The following is a 26719-nucleotide window of genomic DNA, read 5'->3' as shown; positions in this document are numbered from 1 at the left end:
TATCGGAAAAATAGAAATCTTCTCAAACCTGTTTTCGAACTTATGCGCAAAGCAGATGTAGATCTCACAGACAATACGTGTGCAGGAAGTGGAATTCCTGAACTGAGAAAATTTCAGCAAGTTCTTACAGAATATAAAATTGTTGTATACAACAATCTTCGTGATGTGAAAGATGTTTTGTTTGAAGGACAGGTTGAAAATGCTTCCAAATATATATACCTTCTTTATGATAACACTCGACAGCATTATGATGTGATAGTAAACCGTGTTGGAGCATTTGCGGCAAAACAAGAATGTCGCGGGTGTAACGAACTCATATTTCGAACAGCTCATAACCATCTGTGTAAACAATTATGTTCTATGTGCCGATCAACTCCACCGTGTGTGCCTGAACAGGGTGTTCGCAGAATATGTCAGACATGTCACAGAATTTTCAAAAATGAGAACTGCTTCACAAATCATGTTTCTACACCATTCCGAAACGGTACAGTCTGTAGTGAAATCCAGCAGTGTCCCCGATGTTTCAGAATTATTGTAACACACAATACATATGAAAAAGTGCATAAATGTAACATGAAATACTGTACTGTATGCAACTGCGTGAAACCTATAAATCATTTCTGCTACATGGCTATACCCAAACCTAAGCAGAATTCTAAATTTCTATATATTTTTTACGATTTTGAATGTTACACAGATATTCCTCACTCCGAGAAAGAGAAAACTTTTCTTCATGTTCCTAATCTTATTGTGGTGCAGACGGCCTGTCACGCATGTTACAAGAAAGAGGATCTAACGGTTCCATGTTCTGTTTGTGGAACAAGAGAGTTTATATTCTGGGATGACCCTGTAGACACATTCCTGTCCTACCTGGAATTGCAACATAAGTTTTCAAACATAACCATTTGTGCACACAATGCACGAGGTTACGATTGCACGTTTCTATTACGAAGAATGCTGGAAAGAGAAATGAAACCTCGTGTGATCTTAGACGGTACCAAAATCATCAGTATGTCATACCAAAATCTTCATTTTGTGGACAGTCTCAACTACGTTCAGACAAATCTTGCTGGATTTTCCAAACTTTTCGGTTTGCCTGTTCAGAAAGGCTATTATCCGCATCTGTGGAACACTTACAAGAATAGAAATTACATAGGACCGATGCCTCCTCCTTCTGCATACGGCTATGAATATATGAAAACAGTTGAAGATCAGCACCGTTTTATGTCTTGGTATGACATTGAATGCAGCAAAAATGTACCTTTCAACAACAAAAACCAACTACTCCAATACTGCATCAAGGATGTTACCCTGTTGAGACAAGGATGTTTGAAGCTGAGACAGAATTTCCTAGATATATGCAAGATCGACATTTTCAAGGATTGCCTCACAATAGCATCTGCCTGTTCACTAATTTACAGGCAGAAATTTATGCCGTCTAACACTATTGGAATAATCCCTAAAGGAGGTTACCATCATGCAGATCAGATGTCCAAGTTCGCATTGAAATGGTTAACCTATGTTGAAGAACAGAATCATGTAATACTTCTTCACGGTGGACGTACTCGTGAAAAATATGTCATAGGAGGACGTTACAAAGTGGACGGCTATCACGAGGAGACGCAGACAGTGTACGAGGCGCTTGGATGCTACTGGCATGGTTGTCAACGCTGCATATCAATTAACAGAGATATGTATCCGAAAAACGACGACGAAGAAGAAACAGATCAGGATAGTAACAGTCAGAAATATAACGACATGTTGAACACAGCAGCATTCAGATACGAGACAACATGCCGTAAACTTGAGGCTCTACGTTCTGAAGGATACCGTGTCGTTACAATGTGGGAATGTGATTTTAACAAAACATTGAAAGCCGATCCTGAACTCGATAGACATCTATCGACGCATCCTATCGTCTGCTGCATTCCTTTAAATCCACGAGACGCCTTATATGGAGGAAGAGTTGAAACAGTCAGGACGTATTACAAAATCAAGGAAAATGAGAAATTACAGTACTATGATTTTACAAGTTTGTATCCTTATGTCAACAAATACTGTGCCTATCCTGTCGGTCATCCTACCATATTTCTAGGAACTTCTATTCCTTCGGTGAATGAGGTTTTGAACATGGAGGGGCTCATAAAATGTACTATTCTGCCACCAAAAGCCCTTTTACATCCTGTTTTACCTACAAAAATGCACGGAAAACTGATGTTTGTCTTGTGTAACGAATGTGCTATCAGATTAAAATGTGAAGGTACGTGCAGCCATTCCGATGAACAACGCACACTTTCGGGGACTTGGGTCATCGCCGAGGTGCGTAAAGCTTACAGTTTAGGCTACAGAGTACTGTCAGTGTCGGAAGTGTGGAAGTATGAAACATCGATATACGACCCTGTCACAAAAACTGGAGGACTTTTTGCTGGTTATGTCAACACCTTCTTGAAAATAAAACAGGAAGCGAGCGGCTGGCCTTCATGGTGTCAGAACGACGAGGATAAAAAGAAGTACATACAGAAATATTTCGATAAGGAGGGTATTCTATTGGAAGAAAACAGTATCGAAGTCAATCCTGGTAAACGTACTCTGGCTAAACTTTGCCTTAATTCTTTATGGGGTAAGTTCTGCCAACGGGACAACCTTTCCCAGACAACCATCATCAAGGAATCGAAAGATTTTCTCGATAAAATGACTGATCCAAATATAATGATCGGAGGAGTCGTATTCATCAATCAGGACACCGTTTTAGTGAACTGGAAATATGTTGAAGAGGCTGTCAGTCTGAACAGGAAAGTAAATGTTCCTATCGGAGCCTTCACAACATGCCATGCTCGTCTGAAACTGTACGAACTTCTCGAAAAGTTGGGTGATAGGATATGTTATTGTGATACAGACTCTGTAATTTACGTAGATAGTCCTGAAATGGAGTATCACCCACAGACAGGTGACGCACTAGGAGAACTCACCGATGAATTGGCAGATTTCGGACCCGATGCAGTTTGTGAACAGTTTGTCTCAACGGGACCGAAAAGTTACAGCATGAAAATAACAAAACCGTTCTCCGAACCGCAGTATATCTGTAAAGTGAAAGGAATCACATTGAATACCTCCACATCGGAATTGGTCAATTTCGATACCATGTGCGATATGATAAACGATGAAAAACCTGAAGTTATGGTCGAAAATATTTTCAGGATCAGAAGAACAAGACAGTTCCAAGTAATCAGTACATATGAAAAAAAGCTGTTTCAGCCTGTACTGTTGAAACGACGTTTCGACGATGAACATTTATCGTATCCCTTCGGATACTGTGCTGACTAAAATATGGCTTTAGTGGTCCAGAGTTTGAACCCTTCTTCGGACCGTCAGTGTATAAAATGTGTTTACAATGTGCCTGATCTTCATTTTTCTTCAAATCTCCAGTATAAAACATGTTTCCTAAACTTTCCCATCCTTTCACCATGATGGTCTGCGGAGCATCAGGAAGTGGAAAAACTACTTTTGTGACAAATATGGTCGACTCCATCGTTCATCTCGTCGATCGAACCGTGAAGAAAATCATATGGTGTTACGATCAGGAGAACAGTATTCCGCAAAATCTTCGAGATGTGCAATATCATAAAGGTATCGTCGATTGGCAGTCGTGGAACGGAAAAACCCCTACTCTCATAATCCTGGATGATCTTATGATGGTTGCTCAAGGAGAAAAAGTAGCTGACCTTTTCACAAAAGGCAGTCATCACAAAAACATTTCGGTGGTGTTCATAACACAGAATCTTTTTCATCAAGGGAAAAATTGCAGAGACATATCGCTGAACGTAAAACATTTCGTTATTTTTAAGAATCCGCGAGATATGAACCAATTCACAGTGTTTGCACGACAACTTCATCCTCACCGCATGAAGGAACTCGAAAAAGTATATATAGATGCTACCACTCAACCATTCAGTTATTTGTATATTGATCTTTCACAGTCAACACCGGATCCTTTACGTTATCAGACAGACATTTTTAACCAGAATTACTCAACTGCATATCTTCCTCAGGAATGTTTAAAACATCGAGATGAGGAGAACGAGGAAGACACGTACCAAATCACGTTCTAACAGGAATTCGACTTCTTTCAAGAAAAATTCCCCTTTTTTGCACGTGTTGAAAAATTCACCGACCAAACTCCGTAAATCGTTGCTGAAAAGTGCTCCGAAGAAGACAATCCGTTTCATCAGCGAATGCTGCCTGAACGTTTTAAAAGGAAACGTGAAGATTAAACCGTCCACAAAACGTCGTCTGGCCCCTTACAAGACAGTCTTACGCAATCTCGTGAAACCGAAAGTGAACATCGAAAAAAGAAGAAAACTTCTTGTGCAGAAAGGAGGATTTCTACCCTTACTTCTAGGGTCTTTGTTATCGGGTCTTCTCGGTACTCTCATTCCTCATTGAAAAATGGCATCTTCTTACAAAAAGATGATCGTCCTTTCACCGGAACAACTAGCACGTATTCGCGGTTCCGACTTGTCTGTAACTCAAAAATTATCCGTTCTGGATAAGAAAATGAATGATATTCTGAAAATGAAAAATATAACAGACGATCAAAAATGGCGGCTTTATAGAAAAGAACTGGACGAGTATTTATGGCTGAGTCGAAAACTCCAAGAACCATTACAAATTCCTATTGTTCAAGATAACGACGGTTCTTCTACTATTTCGCCAGGATCGACGTATTTTCCTCCGAACCTAGCAGAGACGTTACCCCGTAATACACGTCATCAGTTACAAAATATCATCGACGAGTACCAATCTACGGCTCAACATTTGATAGACGAACGTCAGGAAAAAACACTTCCTGATCCGAAGACGTTGAACTTCTCAGCGTCGTCAACGGAAAGCCCTGGACCGTCTCATCGACAGAAACAGAAAAAGAAGAAGAAAGTGGCCGTCCGTGTTTCCAGAAAAACTACACCTTTTCTGAGAACACCTGACGCATACAAGCTGGTTCCTCTGAGAAAAAGCCGTAGACAGAGAGATCAGTCATGGGAGTCCCTAAGTTAAAACACGATAAAATCCTCACCAAAATATATTACGATCCCCGACACCGTGCTTCATTCTCATCTGTAGATCGTTTATGGAACGCGGTACGGGATAAAAATATATCCCGCAATACTGTGAAAAAATGGCTGATGCACCAGGAAACGTACACTCTCCACAAACCTGCGAGAAAAAGGTTCCTCCGGAATCATTACAATGTGTGGAACATAGACATGCTTTGGGAAGCTGATCTCAACGACATGACTTCGATACAAAAACATAACGATGGATACAGATATCTTCTGACAGTGATCGATGTATTCTCAAAATATGCCTTTGCATTACCGCTAAAAAATAAAACAAGCAATTCGGTAACCGAAGCTTTCAAAACTATTTTTGGACGAAGCAGACGAAAACCCGTCACACTACAGACCGACCAAGGAACAGAATTCACGAATTCTACATTCCAGAAGTTCTTAAAAAATGAAAATGTAAATTTTTCGATCGCTTCAAATTATCCTGTGAAAGCAAGTGTAGTGGAACGTTTCAACAGAACATTGAAAGAACGAATGTGGAAATATTTCACATCGAAACAAACAAGACGTTACGTAGACATTTTACCGCAACTTCTCGAAGGTTACAATACAACTATCCACAGTTCCATAGGAATGCCACCTCGAGATGTGAACGAGTCTAACGTTTACATCGTGTGGAAACGTCTCAACAAACCTGACAAACATATTTCACAACCGTCTTCAGATCTGAATGTTGGTGATTTCGTACGAATCTCTGTCGTCAAAGGACATTTCGAGAAGGGATACGAACAATCGTGGTCACGAGAACTTTTCAAAATCCACTCCCTTGTTCAGCGATCACCTGTACCTGTATACATATTAGACGATTTAAATGAAGAACCTGTAAAAGGTACATTTTACAAACATGAACTGCAAAAAGTTTATTCGGATCCTGACGAAGAGTATAAAATTGATAAGATTTTGAACAGCCGGGGAAAAGGTAAAAATTTGGAATACCTGGTTCGCTGGCTCGGATATCCACCTAGTTTCGATTCGTGGATCAAGGCATCTTCCGTAAAACAGTTATCAGAAAAATAATTTCCAAAACATATTTATATCAAAATATATCGTCACCACGATCCAGTGAATTCTTTGTGTTCGACGAGAATGGACGATAATTTCTATGTTTACCTTCCGTCATCTGCATCGGAGAATTATTTTCCGAACAACACGCTGACCCATTTCAACGTAAAACTTGCAAAACGGATCGATCTGTCTCCAGAATTGTGGGAAGTCGGATTAGCAGAACTGCATTATTCAACTCTATACGACAATGTTTTGGAAACAGATTACGGAACGGTGACCTTTCCTGTTCGGACGTATGCAAGTGCTGAGGACCTGATCTCTACCATCGAAGAATCCCTCCCCAACGACCTGGAAATACGGAGAAACGTTCTTAAGCAATTCTGGCATTTTCTGTTGGAAGCGCAATGGGACGCATCGGGATCTTCTGTTTCTACGGATAATACACTCTATATTAACGAGCAGCCATTTTATTTTCCTGCAGCAACATATACAATAGAGGAGTTCATTCAGTTCCTGAAAACAAACCCTGCTAACGCAGTTGTTCCTACTCATCTCAGATTTTTCTTTAAAGAGGCTGTGAACAAACATCTGTCCGTGATAGGGGTTCCCGATCCTGAATCGGAAGGTGTTCCAACAAATACTGTTACACCCATAGACGAAACTGATGACTACGCTAAATTTCGATATGACGTATTGAAATCTATTTATTCTACGCACGTAGTATCCAATAACGTCGTGGATAGAAGCCCCTACATATTCATTTATTCCGATCTCGTGAAACAGCAATTGGTCGGAGGAGAAATGCTACGTCTTTTACGTCTTGCCCGAAAACAGTATTCGGAAACAGAATCATCTTGCACAGTACCCGTAGCCCATCATACATTTAATCCGATTCATTACGTTTCTCTGGATAAAGGTTCTTTCGAAACAATAGAAATTGCGATGTACGATAGAAAAGGATATTTTCTGCCTTTGAGAAACGGCTCCGTACCTACAATAGCTGTTTTACATTTTCGTAGGAAAGCAAAGTCCTTTTAAAAAACAGTAAGGAATCATTTTGCTCAGTCTATGTCGAAAAGCTGATGAATCACCATGAATTCGCAGACCGAATATTACAGTAATCAGATCCGTGGGGGAATTGGACCCATCTATCGTTCAACTAGAATTCAAAAAGGGAGAGGATTGGGGTCTCTCTTCGCAGGACTCTTTAGAATGGTGAAACCTCTACTCTGGAGTGGTGCAAAAGCGATCGGAAAAGAAGCTTTGAAAACAGGCGCTAACATTGTCACCGACATTGCAACAAGCCAGCAAACTCCGAGAACTATCGTTCGTCAACGTGTACGTGAAGCGGGTCAAAATCTTCAAAGTAAAGCACAACGGAAAATCGACTCTCTGGTAGGTTCCGGTATAAGAACAAAACCTGCAACAAAAATTGCTCAGTCGATGTTAAAACGTTCAGCCACCCGTATTAGAACATCTACGATCCGTAAAAAAAGCGCATCCAAAAAGCGGAGAAAACATCCACAAAATCTAGGACAACACGCAAAAGGAAAATTAAACAGAAGGCGGCAGGAAAAGATATTTTTGGATAATGATGGAGAATAACACTTGCATGATCTCACAGTTCGATCTTTTCAGCAAAAAACCTATTCAGCAAAATGTCGAAAAAACTTACACGGTCGCCTACAAGCCTATCACTTCCATCGATAATCAGAACATACTTCAATTTGCCGTTCCGCCGGCAGGAACAGATTTTCTAGATCTTTCATCTGCCTATCTCCGTCTGCTAACGCAGATGGTCAATCAAGATGGGTCTCCCATGAGTGCTTCCGAACCTTCCAACGCTCTCACAAAAAACTGCGGGGTCGTAAATTATCCTCTCCATTCACTTTTTTCACAAGTTACAGTGGCTCTCAACGGTATCGCTGTAACAGTTGCCGATAACAATTACGCATATAAATCAATCTTCGAAGCAGAAATCAATTACGGCAGCGATGCTGCGAACACGCATCTCACAAATGCCTTGTGGTACTTGGACACACCTGGACATCAAGATGCAATCACAGCCGACAACAAAGGTTTCACCACCAGAAAAGACTTTTTCCAGCACGTTCCGACAACCGGAAATCCTACGGAAGTGTCTGCCGTAGTCGAACTTATGGGAAAACTGCACATAGATTTTTTCCACCAGCCTAAATACCTGATCAACGGTGTTGAAGTACGTATCGATCTAGCCAGGTCACGTGATGCTTTTTACATCTGGGGAGATCAAACTTCACCAACCACCAGATTAAAAATTTTAAAGGCTGTTCTCGAAATAAATCACATCATTCCTACTCCTACCACCAGTTTGGCCATAGACAGAGCACTCTCTTACGCTCCTGCCCATTATCCGTTCACCAGAAGCGTCATCAAAGCTTATTCTTACGTTGCCGGAACGCAGCAGATTTCGATCGATAATGCTTTTCAAGGTCCTTTTCCGAATGTTGTTCTTTTTGCTATGGTATCCACCGCCAGCTTTCTCGGAGACAGTAAGAAAAATCCGTTCGACTTTAGAAGTTTTAACCTATCTTCTTTCCATCTTGTGAAAAATGGAGAACTCGTACCTTACGAACCCTTGCGGGTCACCACAGGAGGAAACGGAGGATTGATAACACGTGCCTATCAAACTCTATTTTCCGGTACAGGCATTCACCACGCCAATTACGGACACCAGATAACAAGGAAGATGTTCGAGAACGGATCCTTTTTCCTGATTTTCGACATAACACCTGACTCTTCAGGAAACGACACGCACACCAGTCTCCAGGAACAAGGTATCATCGGAGCCGAGATGCAATTTTCTCCCCAGCTGTCGGAAAATATAACATGCCTTCTGTATGCTGAATTCGAATGTGCAGTAGATATAACAAAAGACAGAAGTGTTATCCTCCATCAGTGAGACCGAATTGTCTATAAATATGTGTGCTCGTGTTTCTGGCTCGCAGTGTTATCCAGACAGTTCTGACGTAGACATTATACTATCTGTGATGGAAAAACCAGCCGAACGGAAAACCCGTGATATTAATCATACTAGTGTTTCTTCGAAAGTGACGACTTCCAAACCTGTTGACACACGTTTGCTTCCACGACTGCCAGACGCCAGATTTTACCCTGGACTCGTAGAAATGACCAAAGACAGAGATATTATTATAAACATATGAAAACATATGTAACGTGAGATGAGAAAACTCATCGAACTGTTAACCTGTGATGATATTTATAATAGTGATTCTTCGGAAGTACTGTCCGCCAAACCTGTTGACACGCAACCGTCCCCCAAAATATTAGAAGAATATCATCTTACTCTCATTTTACGTTTTCGGAAACATAGGCAGCATGAACACGTCGCAGATCAGGGAGATTCTATCTCAAAACTGTTCCACCAAGAACATTTTCTACGGTGTTTACTCGAGAGATCTTTTACCTCGGACGTTTCCTACCCCTGCCTTGATAATCGCAAACACTGACACTTCCAACTTCCAGGGTACACACTGGGTGGCCTTCTATTTTGGCAAAAACAATATTGCTGAATTTTTCGATTCATACGGATTTCATCCTTTCTATCCAGAATTCGTAACTTTCCTGAATCGTCATTCCTCGGTCTGGACTTACAACAACATTCCCTTACAGGGGGTGTTGGCCACGACGTGCGGCCATTACTGTTGCGTGTATGCTTATTACAAAGCACGCCATGTTACGACCAAGGATTTCATTCAAGCATTTCCGCCCGGTGTCAGTAAAGATGGATATATCCTACACCGTTTTCGTCAGATCTTCAAATGTTTACCCCATTCCAAGTGCCCGAGAGGGGATCAATCGTGTTGCTCCATCCACACCATCCGGTGTCGTGTTATGCAAAAAGCTATATAAATGTGTGCTGCTGTAGCTTTCTCTCAGTGTCGTCGAGACAGCTCTAGTGAAAACATCATGGAGCCTACTAAGGATTCTACAATGGAAAAACACGATAAACTAGTGAAACGCATGACCCATCAGGATGATGCTTCCAAACGTAAAACCCGCAAACGTGTGCAGCCCCTCAAAATCGAAACTGTCCCTATCAAGAACGAACCGATGGACGAGGGGATAGATTTGACTACTGACTGTGATTTCATGAAACGTCGTAGGGAGATCGGCTTTTCCCCAGATACAATCGAATGTCCTGGACTACACAACGTAGATGCATGTTTAGATCTCTATCTTGCTAACACATATTTTCTGAACAAGGAAAAAAACAAGTTCGTGGCAATAGGATTCGAAAAGCAATCCCCTTTCAATTTGGTGTGGGAGTTTTCGCAACAGGGGAGATCACCCGTACGCATCGATTCTAAGCAGATTAGAGAACTGTGGGCTTTGAAATCTGACTTACTGAATTACGTCGAAACAGGTCGTCGATTCAATTACTTGGTTACAGGAAATATCACCGTCAGTGCTGTAAATTTTTTCGGGAAACGTTGTATCTCGATGTATCAGCATCATTCATCCGATGCTTTTATTTTCACAGCCTCTGAACTACACTTATTTTTGTGTAACCTTTTTTGGCCTCTGCAGAAATTAAAGAACGAACGTTATCATAAATTGCAACCCGAAATGGAGGCTTTTGTATATTGTATCAAGAAAAATATGGTTTCAGAAAAAAAAGAAGTGCCCAATTTAGTGAACTATTTTTATATTCTTTGGTACAACGAACTGATGATTGAAATATATCTTGAGAACAATCTTGGGCAGACATTGACATTGTAAATAAGTTCTGTTCCTTTCATGTATCTGATGTTGTAAATGAACCATTGTTCTTTCTGTGTATTGTTATTTTATGTATTGTAATATAACCCTTCAGGTATTGTAAACCTTTCATATTCAATTGTAAATACAACATTTGTGTTATTCTATGTATTGTAAACCTATATCCATATTCTCGATTGTAAATAAAACATTTGTATATTTAAAAAACTCTTTTATTTCTTGTACTTATTACAATAGAAACTGTACATCTTCCAGACATTTTCAACTGCACAGGTTTTTTTACATTTTCACATTTGCTGTGTTCTTTGCATCTTCCTGAAGTGTTTTTCACACTATTCAATTTTGGACATTCAAGTTCTTCGATGTTACGTACGGATATTTTACCCCTACCTTTTTTTCCAAGTAATTGTTCAAACCATTTCACTTTCTCCGTACCTTTGACGTACACTATTTGATTCACAAGCACAACATATAACAGATCTCCTAATTTCTCATACGGCAGCCATCCATCTCCCCAGTTGAGACCGTGTTTGTTGGCACGGAGCCAGTAATTCACTCGGCGATACTTTTCACTCAAACAGTGTAAACCATATGGAGATTTCACTAGACAGTCAAATGCATTGTCAAAAGGAAATTTTAAAATTCCGACTTCTTTCCACACAAATTCTCCTCCTACTCCTCGAAGACCTTGAACGTCCAAAAAACAGACATTCATTTTGTTCATCAGGTGAAAACTGTCAACGTATCTTCAATGCTACCCCGGCATACGGCGCACTTGTTCAATTGGGAAGCACAGGATCCGCAGGAAACAAAATGTCGACACGGGAGAATTACAACACTGCTAGGATTCTCAAAACATATTTTGCACACAGAATCCACACTAGGTTTATCGGACGTTTTCTCAACAGCCTCTGTACTGTCGCAATACTTGCAGCTCTTGGAGTTACGATGTAACGCCGCAACACTCTGTATAAAAGGACACTGGGGTACCAACATGTAATGTCCTAGAATCGGGCAATCCTTGGATGTCCAATCGCAAAGTCCGTACGAACAATGAAAACATAATACTCTGTCGCTAAAGCCTGAATAGTAAAATCCAGCAGTCACTAATTCTTCCGGAGTCTGACGTAATCCTATAGGCCACTTTCTGTATGTTCTGTATCTCGAATTCACTGATAAGTAATTGATAACATACGGCTCGGCGTGAGTCCTGCAGACGTGATAAGTAAACACTCTCATACGTCATAAAAGGTGAAGTAATCGGATACTGTAGGTGACGGCGTCCCAGGTATCGGCGATAAAGGAACAGCCAGAGGATCGTCGGGGAACAGACGTCTGCGGACACCGAAACCTTCTGCAGGAACCACAGGGAAACAGGGATGTCCTTCTAATTTACGTAACAAAGGACGATCACAGCCAGAACACCACAAGGAATTTCTGTTCGCCAACAAAGAAAGCCACTCTTTCACTCTCTCCTTCAAAGCTTCACCGAGCTTATCCTCTTCCTTCCTGCGACGTAGTTCGCACATACACCCGTGACTTGGAAATCCTGTTCTCTCGTCCGCTCTTCTTTTTCTCTCTTCTATCTCCTTCAACGTCTCGCAGTGATGATGGACTCCTTTTCCTAATCCGTTGAACAGGTAACATCCACACCAGGGAGATTCAGGTATCGCTACATACATAAACGGGAAATAACTCAGCACCCGATGCAGGGCCGTTCGATCGTTGTCCAGGTCGCCGCAAGATCGAACAAGTTCCCAGAACTCCTCGTAGCTAACCTCGTAGAAATTCACGGCGTTATCAGACAGTCTTGTACCGCACACATCCATCCTCGCATGACGCTATTATCATGTATCCCTTCTATTTATACCTTCTTTTTTTCTACGTCACGATTTCCGTTACACACACTTCAAATAGTCCTCTAGAAGACCGAGCCTAAAACATGTTCGAACATGTTCCTTTCAGACAGAAAACAACCACACCCGATTCCAAGAATTTCCAAGAATGGCTCATCAACCTAAAACATGTTCGAACATGTTCCTTTCAGACAGAAAACAGACACGCCCAATTCCTGGAATTCCCTAGAATGACTCATCAACGCCATCTGTTTTCAAACACCGGAAACACGTACTCCAATTTATATATGACGTCACATGCCAAAATAACATAACAAAAACTTTTCCTCCTCCCAACCCAGACTTTCTGACTCATCAACGCCATCTGTTTTCAGACACCGGAAACTACCGACCAACCGTCACTGGAAAAACCCGTGACTCATCAACGCCATCTGTTTTCAGACCCCGAAAACACGTACTCCAATTCCGAGAAAACCAACCGTCACCGCGTCGCCTACTTTTCCTCCTCCCCACCCCAGACTTTCTGACTCATCAACGCCATCTGTTTTCAGACACCGGAAACTACCGACCAACCGTCACTGGAAAAACCCGTGACTCATCAACGCCATCTGTTTTCAGACCCCGAAAACACGTACTCCAATTCCGAGAAAACCAACCGTCACCGTTTACTTTTCCTCCTCCCCACCCCAGACTTTCTGACTCATCAACGCCATCTGTTTTCAGACGCCGGAAACTCCCGCGGGAAAAACCCGAATTCCTCCAACCAATCAAAACACTCCTTACAAAATAAGCCCCGCCCATTTATGACGTCACGACCAATCAAATTCATCCTTACAAAATAAGCCCCGCCCCTTTTATAAAAAACAAAAACAAAAAAAACAAAAAAACTGCTGCGTCATCAATTGATCTTTGATCGATCTTTTCCAATCAATTGATTTATCGGACTCAAGGCGGTACCATAACTACTATAATACAATGGAAAGGCAGACTGGTGACTGTATTCTTGTCCGCCTAGCCTTTGTCTATACATTAGCATCTAACAACGAACCAAGGACTTTCATTAGTTAATTCTCATTGTTCACACAAAAAAAAAATACATGTTCTTTGAACACTGGCGTACGTAGAGGCATGGCCGATGGTTAGAGGCACATACTTTTGGTAAATAAAAAAGCAAAATTTCAGTATAAAAACAGAGTCAATTTCGGGTTCAAAAGCTGTAAATAAAATGAAATTTCGCTGTTATAGCGGTGAAAAAGCGGTATATAAAATTACATTTTGGTTTTAAAAATGTGAATATAATCCCAATTGATTTAAAAACTGCACTATTACACAAAATAAACATATCCCTTCTAATAGCACATTAAATCATTACCAGAATATTAAGTTTATTCCTGTATAGAGGAGTCCATTTTTGCTTTTCAAATATTTACAGCAAAATTAATCAATTTTACGTGAATTGCATAACACACAGGATACTTCAGACTTCAGAAAGTGTCGCGTCGGTATATAAACGGTAAATTTCGTGTTTAAGAGTCTATTTCGCATTTTGCAGTTCATTTCGCATCATTTCGTGACAAAACAGGGTAGGAAAATGCACCTCACACCTTTCAGAAACCTTAAAAATTAACATTGCAATGTGTTATTTCAAATTTCGTTTTCTTTTTGTCAAAAACTAAATATGCATGCCTCTACCGATGATGCTACAGCCCCTACCAAAATTTTGAGAAAATCAGAATTTTCAAATAAAAATCCGTTAAGAACTTTAAAAAATCAAAATGTGTAAATACGAAACCTCTTTTAAAGTGAGTCCCGATTACCATTTTTGTCTTTGAATACAATTTTAATAGACTGAAAAGCTCCAAAAATACGAAATATTTTATTATGCATCCTGCCCTCCAAAACGAAGCCATGTGTTATCCACATTTACTATTCCGGCCCCTCCCCCCCCAAAAAAAAACTGCGTACGCCAGAGTATTGAACATTGTTGCAACTGAAATACAAAACATTTTATTTCTCTTTTAAATCATAGTTACCCTCATATTTCACTTTCAAGAACTTGTGCTTATTTTCAAGGCATCACTCTGAAAGATGCGTGTGCTTGGAATGCTGTGCTTTTCTCCATGTTACATGGAAATAATAATTCAAATTATTATTATTATTATTAGTGGTAGTAGTAGTAGATGTAGTAATAGTAATAGTATTGTCCCAGATCTTTGACTGTGGTAAATTGGCCATTTAAAATTTTTTCCACAGCATTTTTCATAATATTTCACAAGCTCAAGGGGGGGTTTAAACCCCGTAACCCCCCCCCCTTGCGTACGCCACTGGGCTGCTCTACCACTTAACCCGCAAAACTATTAATTTTTTTATTGTATTTTTTTCGTTATTATCTAACTACTTAATATTGTGTCAATGGAAATGTTCAGCATTCATTTGAAAACTCTTAACATCGAATGGTCTCTGGACAAAATTATTTTAAAATGTTTATCAGCATTCTCAAGATGTAATAAACAGTGGTCTGAATTACTAATCGGCACTGTTACGTCAGTAGAGTGTACGATATTTGGATCATCCACTCAGCTTTGCACAGTGCGCCAAGACGACAGAGGTCCCTGGTTCGAATCCCGGCGTGAGTACGGGTGTTCTTTGTCAGTGTCCCTTCATCAATATCATCACTCACATTCATATTCGCAATTAACCAAAAGTGGTAGAAAAGCGAAATAAAATAAACCAAATCAATCAGTAGTTGGATCACCCACAACAATGACGTCTACTGTTGTGCAGAGGCGCTTGTGATTCAGGTAGGTTTTTAATGACTTGCGTCATGCAGAAAGGTATTAAAAAATGTATAAAACACCAGAGTTCAAAACATTTGTGGCTGAGATCTTCAACCAGTATTGGAATAGTCGGGGGGTCAGCCCGACGTATCCCCAGCCGTTATAGTAGGTCTGAAAACCCAGCTGACTTCAGGCAAATAAACAATACCTGTGGCGACTAATTCCATAAGTAAATTATTAAGCAAGAAAGGGCCGACTCTTCCTTCGGACTTGGCGTTCCCACCCGAAATGTCCAAGCTACGCCACTGGTCTCTACCATCAATAGTATTAATCGGGAGGAGCGAGTTACATCCCAATTTAAGATCCACGCGTTCATGTTGGAACGCTACGATATTCAGTGGCGCAGGAACGGGGGGGGGGGTACAGGGGTACTTTGTACCCCCACAAATTTTTGAATGGGGTTACTGTACCCCCTTAAATTCGTAAATCCCGTTGTACCCCCCTGTACCCCCCTTAGATAATTTGACAGACGCAAGGTGCTACTGTTAAAGGAACATATTTTCAATTCACTCAATAAAAAGGTTTAGGTATATTATTTATAACTTACAAGCATTATCTAATTTATCTTACTTAGCTACCACAGAAATTCAAACCATTGTAAACTTATTCTACTACATTGTGCTTGCTACTATGTAGTTAGTTCATTGACCTGTGTTCTTGGAAACCTCTTTAAGGAGATGAAAATTGTGTAAAAGTTCTGTGAAACGATGGAATCAGATAAAGTTTACTCTCAGAAAATCACGCTCCAGATGAATGCTCCTTTGCGTAAGGGGGGTACACTTTTCTTAGAAGTGGTCGCGTCGATTCAAAGATAATATATAAATCTTCATCAGAAGAGTATAAGACTGACCTTTTCTTTTGAATTTTTCAAATGGAATTTTCCGAAACGAAATACTTACACAAATGAGATGAGACATGGGGGGGTACAATGTATTCCTGTACTTTATAACTTTGTAAGAGGGAAAACTATACTTAAACCTATATATTAAGAGATTTTTGAACATAGAGATGATACTGAGACAAGAAAAGTCTGTGTTTCCTCTCAAATTTCGAAACGAGACTGAAATAAATCTCTGCAAAATCAAAACGAGGCGTTACTTGTTGTCCGAGATGATCTCGTTCGAAACTCTGGTATCATATTTGAATTAATTGGTAAAAATAAATTGAAATTACTGTGTGTCTTATCAGACATACCAAGCTTATAATTTATTGATTTCTTTTTTCAAAATGCCGTGTATTTTATTTACTGTAATTGCAAAGTTAATGCATTAGTAACAATTGCGAGCCTGTGCTGCGCTGTTTGATCTATTTATAATATAATTCCGTATTTCGACGGTTCACAGCATCGAAACAAGATATAATGCAGAAAAACGTTATTAAGAAAAGTTTTGCTTTAATGACATATACGTTGTGAAACTTTGAGTGGTGACACAATGTACGTGTTGCTTATACTAAACATTTCGTGGGTCAGGACGAGATATCTAGCCTTGTAATTGAAGGCGAGATATCTCGCCTTCAATTACACAATTCAATGCACAGAGCTTTGGATTCCACTTTAAATTGCAGATTCAGTCCCGATTAGCCCATGAAGTGAATATACATAGAATAAGTTTTAACAACTTCTGAGTGGACACCGAAACAAAATAAAAGCACAAACAAGAACGAGAAGGATCTCACCACACAGGAGGGCCTCCCCAATGGCGCAGTGTAGCGTCGTCGCCTTGTAATCAAGGGGTCCCGGGTTTGATACCCGGTGGAGGCACATGGCACAGTGGTTCGGATCCCACTTTAAACCGTAGGTCCAATCCCGATTAACCTTAATGTGCATAAAGTGGACTTAAAACACCAACTCAAACAAACTCAAACTCACCACACAGGAGACGAGAGGGGGCTGTGACAATTCTCGACTCGTCTCATCGCTTAAAATCTAATTTTGATGTCGAATGCAACACGAACACAACGCCATTTGAAGTTAAACCCTAAAGTCAAACTGGAAGAAAATTACATTAGTCAAATGAATGCACGGGATAAATGAGACTCTCACTGCAGGTCCTATGGTTTGCCAGATGGCTTGTCAAAGCCACTGTGTTATCTAGACTAGACTTCATTCAATTTCTTGCAAACTTTTCTGCATGAAAGCAATGCACTGGGGATATAAGGAACAGGGTGGCGACAGACCTGGAAAACCTGGAAAACCGGTAAAAGTCAGGGAATTTGAGGTGTCAAAAAAAATCAGGGAAATGTCAGGGAATATCGTCTTCATTGACTTCGAACACTCTTTTGGCGAAAATTGTTATAACTCGGCCACTATGGGAGCAATCTACTTCGGATAAGTTTTGTTTTGCAACTAAAACATCAGCGCATGCAACCGTATACAATTTAGAACACCGGACCGAGGAAGGGGGCTTGGGGGGGGGACGTCCCCCGAATTTCAATGGAAAAAACATAAAAATCTGTAGTTTGCCCCTCTTCTCCCGCTATTTTTGGGAGAAGACGCAAACTTTAGTATTCTTTTCAAAGAATGGACATTTATCAAGAGAATGAAACATGTTTCATGTTCTTGGGTGCCATACAAGTTGCATAATAAGCCAAAATGTGATTTTTGTTTTTAACAGAAAATAGGTAATTTGTATTTTTGGAGGAAAATTGTTATAACTCGGGCACAATGGGAGCAATCTACTTCGGATAAGTTTTGTTTTGCAGCTAAAACATCACATAGCATGCAGCCGTGTACAATTCAGAACGCCGAACCGAGGATGGGAGTTTGGGGGGCGCGACCCCCGAATTTCAATGAAAAAACCATAAAAATCTGGAGTTTGCCCCCTCTTCGCCCGCTATTTGGGAAGAAGGCGCAAACTTTAGTATTATTTTTAAAGAATGGACATTTATGAAGAGAATGAAACATGTTTCATGTCCTTGGGTGTCATACAAGTTGAATAATAAGCCAAAATGTGATTTTTTTAATATTTTTTTACGAAAAATAGGTAATTAGCATTTTTGGAGGAAAATAGTTATAACTCGGGCACTATTGGAGCAATCTAATTCGGATAAGTTTTGTTTTTCACCTAAAACATCATCGCATGCAACCGTGTACAATTAAAATCGCCGAACCGAGGAAGGGGGGTTTGGGGGCGTGACCATCAAATTACAATGAAAAAAAACAACAAAAATCTGGAGTTTGCCCCCCTCTTCTCTCGCTATTTTCGGAAGAAGGCGCAAACCTTAGTATTCTCTTCAAAGAATGGAAGATTCCAAAGAGATTGAAACTTGTTTCATGTTCCTGGGTGCCATACAAGTTGAATAATGAGCCAAAATGTGAAACTATTCGGAAATGTGTCATGGATATGTTGCGGAGAGGGGGGAGGTTGGTCATCAATATGAATTTACCTAGGCTTGCTCCAGACCTGTGTCAGAGTTTCAACCCAAACAGAAGAGTATGAGGGTCCAAAATGCACATTCATTTCGTAATCTGCTCCATGATACCATATGGTTTCATCGGGCCAGAACGACCTTACTCTGATGATACCATATAATATCATCGGGGGAGTAAAGGTTAAGCCTCTAAATATTACGTGGAAAATGCATTGAATTATCATTTTTTTTCTTGTCCGTATGGGAGTAGTAAGGAGACGGAACTGTCAACAGATGGAGGGGATGGGAGCGGGTGGCGCCGTCCGATAGTTGTCGGACGTCGTAGTAAGGCATTTTGTTGGGCAAACTGAAGGAACATAGAAACAAATAGGTTCCATTGAAACACGATTTTTGTCGAATATCGGTTCCCGACAAAGTATCTCACTACAACATGTGACAGAAATTGCATGCATGGGGCTCTTATGATTTTTGTTCGATGTCTTCGGACTGCAACATCCAACAACAATCGTATGCATAAACAAGAAGAGCTTTAGACTGCAAATATGCTGCTGGAATCTTGTTACTCTTCTGGCTCACTTCACCTCATTTAATGTAGCAGTGCTTTCATCCTCCTGACGTATTACTGGTTTCGAACAAGTTAACATACGTTTACAATCACATTAGATATCAAGAACAATCCAACAAAACTGGATATATATTGAATACTATCACGAAAAAGTGAAACATAAATCTGAATTGGTGAACGTTATAAAAATTGGCAAGTGCATGCTCCCAACCTCAAATTTACTGCAACACTAGTATTGCAATGAAATTGACACCATTTTCTGTCCTGTCTGTTTAAACTCGTGAGAGATGCTCATTAATCTCTCACTGAGTAACGTTAATGTCCAATATTATGAAATAAAATATAATAAATACGTAAATATTTTAATATCATATTTACTCGAATCATTCAATCATAAAAGCAAATCACTTTCTTCAAGAATTGACTTTTTTTCTGCCAGCCCTGCTAAATTTTCACTTCCCATCTACTGATTTATACGAGGGGTGGCCAGAAAGTAATTTTCGATTGATTTTTCGCAAACGCCAAAACCGTGAAAAATGTTAATTGCTGCGAAGTTATGTTTAGGAATGTGCAGTAATGTCTGGACAAGTTTTCGCCCTTTCTAAATATCGAAATAATGCGAATTTGGCATAAAATGTGAATTGTTGGCGTTTTTAGCAATTTTTTTAAAAGAAATGACCTAAAACAACGAAAAATTCCATGAAATCCAACATTCTTGTCTTTTCTAGGCCATGTTTGTGTACATAGAACATGCAAGTTTTCCAACATTTTACTCAAGAGTAAACTATAGAGTTATAAGTACATGGAATAATTCCGACAGCCACATTAAATCATGTATTTCCCAGAATTTTTTCAACTTCTATCAAAACCATTTGCATCACAGAGCAAAGTGGCACGCATGGTGGCACGCATGGCATTACGTCGGCATACATTGTCCAGAAACCCCAAACGCCTCAGACTGCAATGGGCATGTGAACTCCGTCGCTGGCGTGCTGAGTGACAAAATGTAGTGTTTTCGGACGAGTCCCACTTCAACTTGTCCTACAGTGATGGCCGCATACGTGTTAGACGCTACCGCGCTGAACGCAATCTGGCAGCCTGCATTGTTGAGCGGCATACCGGACAAACGCGAAGTGTGATGGTTTGGGGCACCATTGGATACAACATGCGATCTCGCCTCCTACGTATTGAAGGCAATCTGAACAGCAACCGCTACATCAGGAAGGTTTTAGAGCCCGAGGTACTGCCCCTCCTTCAGGCAACTCCACGTGCCATATTTCAGCAGGACAATGCCCGGCCACATGTGGCGAGGAATGTGCAGCCGTCTTCGAAGAACGACGGGTACCACTGCTTCCCTGGCCTGCACGTTCGCCTGACATGTTGCCCATCGAACATGTCTGGGATATGGTTAGTCGGCAACTTGTTCGTCACAATCCTCCAGCAACCACTGTTGATGGTTTGTGGACTCGCATACAATCCGCGTGGAGGGAGATTCCCCAGGAACATATCCAGGCCCTCTTTGATTCCATGCCACGACGTTTAGAGGCTTTGTTTGCAGCACGTGGAGGCTTCACACCATACTGAATTCTCAAGGTCAGAGATCATGTACAGTTCTGTAATCCTAATCATTTGTGTATTGGCATGTACCTAATCTGTTGTATAAAATTCATTTCAATCACATGTATCCTTCTTGGTGTTGCAATTTTCACAAACAGCAGTATATATATATATACCTTCATCAATATATATATATATACCGGGTGTGTAAAAAAAATGTATACATACTTTGAACTGTCATAGAAAATTTATTTTCCAACCTACAAGGTTAAATTTCTGGAAAAAGAAAGGCTACAGTCCAATTTGAAAAATAAGTGTCAGAAATAAGTTCTGGTCAAACTGAATATTTCAAGTGGTGGTTAAAGAAAAGTTACAAAATGATGTCCTTCAGCTTCTATACATTTCTGAGCAAGGGTCACGTGAGAGTGGTGTAAGTGCTAGTAGTGTGCTACGCATTCTGAAGAAAGGCAAATTGCGTGTGTACATTCCAAGGCTGGTGCAACAGCTAAGTGACGACGACCCAGACCACAGGGTACAATTTTGTGAATGGGTTCATAAGATGGTTAAACGTGAACCGGGATTTATGGGTATCATTGTTTGGTCGGATGAAGCACAATTCAAACTTAATGGAACTGTCAATAGGCATAATTGTGTGTACTGGGCTGAAGATAATCCCCACATAACTGTTGGAAGGGCTGTGAATTTGCCTGGTGTAAATGTGTGGTGTGTTTTGTCTCCTAGGGAACTCATTGGTCCTTTCCGTACGGTAATGACAGGTTTTATTACCAACAAGATGGCGCACCGCCGTACTATCATAGGGATGTGCGAGCATACCTAGATCAAAATGTACCAGGCCAGCGGATAGGACGCAGGAGACCAATCGAGTTTCCTGCACGCTCTCCAGACCTTACGCCGCTCGATTTTTTCTTATGGGACACAGATTCAAGCGGTGTGTGCAGAAATCCAATTGGACACTTTGGTGCGAAGTACGGAATCAGTCGTGACTCGTACTCAGAAATGAATCGAAGTTGAACGTCAGCATTTTGAACATTTACTTTAACCACCATTTGGAACATTCAGTTTGACCAGAAAGTACACTTATTTTTCAAATTGGACTGTAGCCTTTCTCTTCCCAGAAATGTAACCTTGTAGGTTGGAAAATAAATTTTCTACGACAGTTCAAAGTGTGTATACATGTTTTTGACGCACTCGGTAAATATATATATATATATATATATATATATATATATATATATATATATATATATATATGGGAGATGGGAGACTGAATTTCGGACCCCCCCCCCCAAATGAAAAACGTTCCTGCGCCACTGACGATATTACATAATGGCATTTATTGATATTTAGTATTAAATCATTGATTTTTGTCCATATTTCTAACTTTGTTATATCGCTTATGAAATAATTAGTTTTTCGCGAGTGAAAGAGTTTATAGTTACTGTACGTGTGTATTTATTTGTGTGATTGTGTCTGTGTTCTAGACAACTTGACATACAGATTATCTACGTAAGTATAAACTAACTTTGGGGGGGGGGGGGTACATGGCCAATGTACAGTGTTGTAACTGAACTTAACGCTGCATCATCTTCCTAGTTAGTTATTGATTTTAGTGGATACTTGGTGAATATAGAATATTTATTTTCATTATTTTGGAAGACATTTTGCGACGCTAGTCCATGTTAAAAAGGGCATTGAATCGTGTAGAAACTTTAATAACTACGCCTTTCAATTAATTCATTGACAATGGAAGAGAAACAGCAGATAAAGCGACAACGACCACATATTCCAATTCAGCATTCAACAACATGTAAGGGAAAGCAAGTAAATCGGAATTTTAACATGGACTGGTATCAACGAAAAGTGTGGCTTTGTGGTTGCGATAAACGCAGCGCTTTATTTTGCTTGTATTTTGTTTGGGGGCGATTTTGCTTGGACACGTACAGGTATAAAGGACATGAAACATTTGTCAGAAAAGATAAAAAGCCACGAATCTTCCAAATTGCACATTAATACATGTACGGATCTTGCATTACTGGGTCGTGTAAGCATTGCTAAACAACTGGATTCATCATATCGAATAGCAGTGAAACGGCACAATGATATGGTTGACAAGAACAGGAAAATTCTATCAACTATTATAGACTGCATTAAATTTTGAGGGGTGATAAGCATTTCACAGATTTTACCGTCGTAGTTGAAAGTACGTTTGGCATTGCTTCCTTTCTCATGCCCTTTATGGCAGAGTTAACAGTAACATTTTGCTAATCATTCCAGTATCTGCCCAAATATTAGTTACTGCAAGCATATAGGGTTCTCACCTCAGTATTCGAGTTATTGTTTTTTTAAATTCATGTAATTTATTTCATATGTTGCTGATTCTTCGTATTCCTACGTAGTGAGTATTTAATGCTCTTTGGAGAGATATCTTGATCCGAATTTGTTACATTTCATTCCAAATAGTGACCCATTGTTCGAACAATTTACTTACTCTATGTCAAGGAACTCTTCTCAAAAACCTTAAAGAGGAATATAGAGGTTAACTGCCCCCTCCCCACCCAAAAGAAGAATGTGCCCTGCCTGCCTGGAAAGGCACGCGCCGCCCCTGATCAAGTGGCCACCACAATCTCCGGACATAACCCCTCTGGATTCCGTCTTGTAGGGCTATTTTTAATATTCTGTATCGAATAGTTTCCTCACAATTGTAATTTTAAATCAGGAAGGTTTTATGTGGACACCTTGTATTAAAACAAAACTTAGCTGTCCAAAAAAATTTCCATCTCCGGCCCCAATTTGCTTGTACTACTTAAATGTCAAGTTTTGCACTTCACCCTGGCTCGGTTATAAACTGTGATTTATTTTCAAATTGCTAGAGAATGTGGAGGAAAGACAACGTCGATAACACTGAAATGCAGTGGTGGCGATTAGGTGGGTGTAGGTATGGGGGGGGACACATTTTTCACTTTTTGCTTTCACCCTACGGCCTCTCTCTCAATGCTAACCTTATCTACCAAGAGAAAGTAAATTCTCCCCCTCCCCCAAGTTTTTTCACCAAATCTGCTGGACTGCTGAAACTTATTGGCTATGCATCTCTCTCCACTTTTCTTATATCCAACGTTCGAAGCCTAAATTAGTAGTTGTGGGCTGTGAAGATGTTTGCTCCAGATTTGAGTATATGTGAGAGCAGAGGCGTCTCGTGAACGCATGCGTCAATTGTGGGGAAAAGGACAGCTTGCTCTGCGACGACATTCATGAGCATTTCTACATTCTAATTTCTCAATATAGGAGAAGTATTTATTTTACACGAGAGCGCTGAACTAAGCTTATATTACATTTCTTGGATCTGAAGTGACGCATGCATCAATTGTGGGAAAAGAATTATTACTTTCTTTCACTTCAGATCCAAGAAATGTAATATAGGATAAGCTTAGTTGAGCGCTCTCGTGTAAAATAAATACTTCTCCTATATGAAGAAATTAGAATGTAGAAATGCTCATGAATGTCGTCGCAGAGCAAGCTGTCCTTTTTCCCACAATTGACGCATGCGTTCACGAGACGCCTCTGTGTGAGAGAGTGTTTTGTGTAGCTACATTTTCCTAGCTGGTGGGGTAAGGAGTTGTTTTAATTCCATTTTATGTTCAGATAGGCTCATTGGCGGAGATTGGGTTCCAAAACTGGGGGAGGGGGCAAGGACAGTTTACTTTCCTTTGGTAGATAAGGTTTCGCACTCTTCCATGGCACCCTAACCGCCGCCACTGAATAGACTAACTGTAGGTACCGTTTAGAGTAGGATTCGAACCACTGTGCGCGAATACGGAAATACCTAATAACAAGACAACGTCACCACTTCCCCAATATAATAGGAATAATTTTAATCCATTCCCAAGCCCTGTCTAGAATCCCGAAACATCGTAAAAAATGCAGGGAATATTCAAATCTCAGAAAATACAGTACGTACAGTGCAGTTATAAAAATATGGACACTGCAGTACAGTGGCGTTCCCACGGATGGGGTGGAGGTTATAACCTCCCCTTTGGCCCAGTATTCCTTAAAAGAACGTCAAAGGTAGGAAAATATGACACAATGACGTTTGACTATCAAGAAAAAGTATGCATAACTCCTCCCTTTCAAAAATGCTGGATACGCCACTGCTGCAGTATGTATGTATGTAACGTACAGTGGGATCCATGAGTATTATCGTGCAAATTGTCCACCACCAAGTTCGTACACTTTATTTGACTCAATAAGAGCTTCAAGAATTAAAAGAAAACTCAAAACTAGCTGTTGACAATTTCTACACCAGCATACATAAAATCCATTGCTTAAAAACACATAGGATGTAAGAGAAAAATTAATGAAAATAGTCGTGGACAATTTGCACGGTAATACTCATGGATCCCACTGTACAGTCAACGGCAAAGATAATGGTATGCAAATTGTCCACTGCTATTTTCACTACCTTTTTATTCTACATCCTGTGTTGTTTTAAAGAATGAAACTATATTGGTTCGAAGCAGACATTGCTCTCTGCTTATTGACGTCTTTATTTCAATTCATTGTCATCACATTGTGTAATTCAGACCGTATGAAAATGGTGGTGGACAATTCGCCTACTGTTTCTTTCGCCGTTGGGTGTACAAAGTCTTTCGTTCATTGTTATTTCGACTTTCAAAGCTTTGGTCGGTCTTTCTTTTAGTGAATTTATAACAATCGTCGGTGCTTGTGTATACCGAACTCCGCGCACCTACTCCTGTAAGATAATTAAACTCGCCTGCTTAGTGGTTAAACATGTGTGACGATATTTGCCCTGCGGTTCGTTATGCGGGACGTTCGTTGTGCAAGGTGTTCGTTATGCGAGGCGCCACTTTGTCTAACACTGAAAACGTCGACAGTGCCTAGTTTCTCCCAGCATAGAGCTGTATATTACGTTAAGTGGCACATAGAGGAGATGTGCTAATTAAGGAATTCCACACAAGAAACAGCGGTATCGAAACACCAAGTGAAAGCTGGGGTGGCTCGGTAGCTCAGTAGCCAACCTTCGTGGTGGAGTGGTCAGCGCAGCGCGCTAAGATGCCAGGGGATCCGGGTTCGAATCTTTGGTAAGATATGGATGTTTGCGTTTGTCATGAATAAGAAAGTTGAGAACTGAGTGAAAATGATATGAAGAGAATTGAAAGAGAAGGACTGGGAAATTTTAAAAATATGATAGAGCAATGTCACGGTATGCCTGAGACCTTGGTTCGAGTCCTGGTCGTGCTTGCATTTTTCGATGAAATTTGTAAGTAGTAGCATCTCTTGTGCGTGCCACTATTTCTCATAAGTCACGTGGTTACATTAACTTCGTTCTTGGTGGATGTATAATAGAAAATCTATAGGCATTTTTCTTCTGTTTGCCTCTAGGAAAATTGTAAAAAAGTATATGTTTTGCTGCTTTGAAACTCAAAGTAAACAAGGTCCTCCACGATGGCGCAGTAGTAGCGTCGTTGCCTTGTAATTCAGGGGTCTCGGGTTCGATACCCGGTGGAGACACATAGTGGTTCGAATCCCACTTTAAACTGTAGGTCCAGTCCCATAAAGTGAACTTAAAACACCAACTAAATCAGT

This window comes from Lepisma saccharinum, chromosome 7 (genome assembly GCF_977018435.1).
Source record: "Lepisma saccharinum chromosome 7, izLepSacc3.1, whole genome shotgun sequence".
Taxonomy (NCBI): Eukaryota; Metazoa; Arthropoda; class Insecta; order Zygentoma; family Lepismatidae; genus Lepisma; species Lepisma saccharinum.
Note: the sequence above shows the minus strand (reverse complement) of the source record.